A 3,598-nucleotide genomic window follows, 5' to 3' on the forward strand; every position below is an offset into this window, starting at 1 on the left:
CTCTGGTCTGGTTGCTTTCTTGCTTGCTGCTCCGTTGGAGCAGACAAAGCACAGGAGCTACGCTTGCAGGAGGCTGAGTTCGTGGAGCCCCATGTGAGGGTCCTTACGTATCTCACCTTCTGGCCCTTCTGGGGTGAGCCCACCCATGGTTTTTATCAACTGGTTGAATGAAAGCAGCTTTTTTCTTCTATGCTAGCGGTTCTAACTCTGGATGTGCATCAGAGTCACCAAGAGAGCTTTAAAAAAATACAAATACCTGGATCCTACCCCCACAGACTTGCATTTCAGTTGGTCTGGGGTGAGGTCCAGGCATTAGCATTTTTTAGAATCACCTAGATTTTAACACACAGCCATGGTGGCTGTTGGTTTTTTTAAAATTTTTATTTATTCATTTTTAGCTGCATTGATTGGGTCTTCATTGCTGCGTGTGGGCTTTCTCTAGTTGTGGTGAGCAGGGACTACTATTCATTGCAGCGTGCAGGCTTTTCATTGTGGTGGCTTCTCGTTGCAGAGCATGGGCTCTAGGCACAGGGGCTTCGGTAGTTGTGGCACGTGGGCTCAGTAGTTGTGGCTTGTGGGCTCTAGAGCACAGGCTCAGTAGTTTGTGGCACACGGACTTAGTTGCTCCACGGCATGTGGAATCTTCCTGGACCGGGAACCCGTGTCCCCTGCATTGGCAGGTGGATTTTTAACGACTGTGCCACTAGGGAAGTCTCACAGCCATGGTTTTAAACCGCCCTTCTAAGGGAAGAGAAACATGCAAAATATATTGTAAAGTTGTTCACAAAGACTGGGAGTGAATGAATGGGCGTGTATATAGCTCAAGAGAAATCCAGGAACCATTCAAACCATTGACTGAGTGCCTAGGACTTATCAGGCATTGTTAAGAGTTTGGGTGAACAAAATAGCAGTGGTCGCAGCTCTTAACTGCACTGCTTTAGTGTAAAATTAAAGGAAAAACAGGTGCTCTAAGAGTAAGTGTCTGTTGGAAGGGTCAGGAGAGGCATCTGAAGAAGTGACAAGGGGTAGGAGAGGAAGGGCGTGAGGTGCACGGAGAGAGTGCTTCCTGCAGAAAAGGCTTGGGATGAGCTTGACTGGAGGGAATGGGGAGGAGGAAACAGTGCAAGGAGGGATGCTTAGGCCTGGGTGAGGAGTTTGGGTTTTATTCTAAGTGCAGGGCCTAGGACAGTATCATTTACATTTTTACACAATCTGGCTTTATGGAGATGGGATTGGAGCGGGCAAGATGGAAGGCTAAGAGACCAGGAAGGGGGCTTCATGGAGGTCAGAGTGAGAGAAGGTGGTGCTTTGTGGAAAGGGTTTTTGGACATTTGTTGAAACTGAGGCTGGCTATTTTTGCCTTCACTTAGCCCACATCTGGGCTCTTAACCATGGACAGTATAAGTAATCAAGTGATCTGTGCTGAGCTCAATTGATATTAGTGGAAGATCAATCCATTTTAACATTATTAGCCTGTCAGACCATTAGATCTATGGGTCTGCTGCCCTGAAGATAATGTTCAAGCCTTGACCATCCTCATCTTGGATTGCCCTCTGTGTCCCCCAAACAGCCTGAGGATAGAGCTTATTACAACACAGCCTCCTTGAACATAGCCCTACAGAAAACTGTTTTTATTCACAGATGATATCATTTATGTAGAAAAATGCTATGAAACCTATCCCAAAAATCTACTAGAGCTGACATGTGAATTCAGCATGGTTGCAGGATCTAAGATCAATATACAAAAACCGACTATATTTCTATATACTAGCAATGAATAATTGGAAGTTGAAATTTAAAATTCCACTTATATTAGCATCAAAACATAAACTATTTAGGGATATGACAAAAGATGTACAAAACCTATTCAATAAAAACTACAAAATACTACTGAGAGATATGAAATAAGACCTACGTAATCAGAGAGGTATACCTTGTTCATGGCTCTGAAGACACCATGTTGTTAAGATGTCAGTTCTCTCCAAATTGAGCTATAGATTCGACACAATCAAAATCCCAGCAAGTTTTATTTGCAGAAATTGGCAATCTGATTCTAAAATTCCTGTGAAAATGCAAAGGACCTAGAATAGCCAAAACAACTTTAACAAAGAACAAGGTTAGAGAACCCAAATCTCAGTTTCAAACTTTATTACAAAGTTACAGTAATCAAAACATTTAGCCTTGGCATCAAATAGACAAATAGATCCACAGAACAGAGTCCAGAAATGGACCCAAACATAAATGGATGATTGATTTTTGACAAAGGTGCCAAGGCAACTCAGTGGAGAAGGGACAGTCTTTTCAACAATTGGTGTTAGAACAATTGTACATCCACATGCAAATACCCCCTGGGGATGGAAACATGAGTCTTTACTTCTGTCTCCCATTGTCTCCATGTGACTTTCTAAATAGAATATTTATTTATTTAGGAAAAAATTCATGTTCATGGTTGGTCAATCTCTTCAATGCTGTCCTCACTCCACCCCAGGTCACCACCTCTGTCCCTAAAGGAGGAACATCGGTGGCAACTGGTGACCTTTGCTGTGTTATTCAGGATGACTTGTATTCAAGTCCTGCTCAGCCCCTCCATATGTTATCTGGGGCCAGTTTCTTAATGTCCAGGATCTTCAGGTTTCTTTTCTAGTACCTCTTGCACAGGGATGTGAAGATTGAACACTCAGTAGGCACTCCACAAGTCAGGGTTTTACCTCTCCTCCCCTTAAAGATCTAAGGAACCGGCCCCTGCCTTCTCTCCCCTGTTTTTTGCTCTGAGTCCTGTGTGCACACCAGAGTCAAGGAGAACTTCAAGGTGAAGACAGCTCCCTACTCACAAATGCACCTCCCTTAATCTGCCTCTTTTATTTCTCACCATGAAGGAGGGGAAAACAGGGAGAAGAAGGGAACTTTAATGCCTTCTGTCCACCGAAATATTGGAGAGGGAAGGGAGAGACATCTCCCATCAAGCTAGGCCTGATGTCTGACTCCTTTTTAAAGAGGAGATCTTTGGGCAGAAACCTGTTTGAAATGATGCTTGAGTTTTGTGTAGAGATTCCAGGTGTGGGTGACAGCAAATGCAAAGGCCCTGTGGTAGACATTGACTTGACTTTTTTGAGGAATGTCTACAAAACCAACAGGGCTAGAGTAGAGGAAAAGAGAAGTAGCTGAGGTCAGATATCACAGAGAAGAGTTTAGAATCACTATTACCCACTCTGAGAAGCCCACTGGGGATGGAAGCAGGCTCATCAGGCATCCCAGCCCCTGGAAATCCACTGGTCAGCCCACCCAAAGTTGTCTGACCAGGTGGCAAATGGCAGTCAGTATTGATGGACCTGAGGCAATGTCACTGCCTGAAGGGGCTTCTGGATCATCAAAGGAGGATTAAATTAGGTAGAATTCAGTTTGTACATCTTTCCTCCAATTACTGAAGTGTGGTTACGGCTAAGAGAATGGGCTGTGAGCTCAGGGCCCTGGGTCTGTAGCTCAGGCCTGCCTCTTACTAGCTGTGTGAACTTAGGTGAGTTACTTTTCTTCTCTGGGCCTCACTTTCCTCCTCTGTAAAACGGGTACCTACCTCACAGAGTTGTGGTGAGGTTTAAAT

The sequence above is a fragment of the Mesoplodon mirus genome (genome assembly GCF_964341445.2).
Source record: "Mesoplodon mirus genome assembly, chromosome: 14".
Taxonomy (NCBI): domain Eukaryota; kingdom Metazoa; phylum Chordata; class Mammalia; order Artiodactyla; family Ziphiidae; genus Mesoplodon; species Mesoplodon mirus.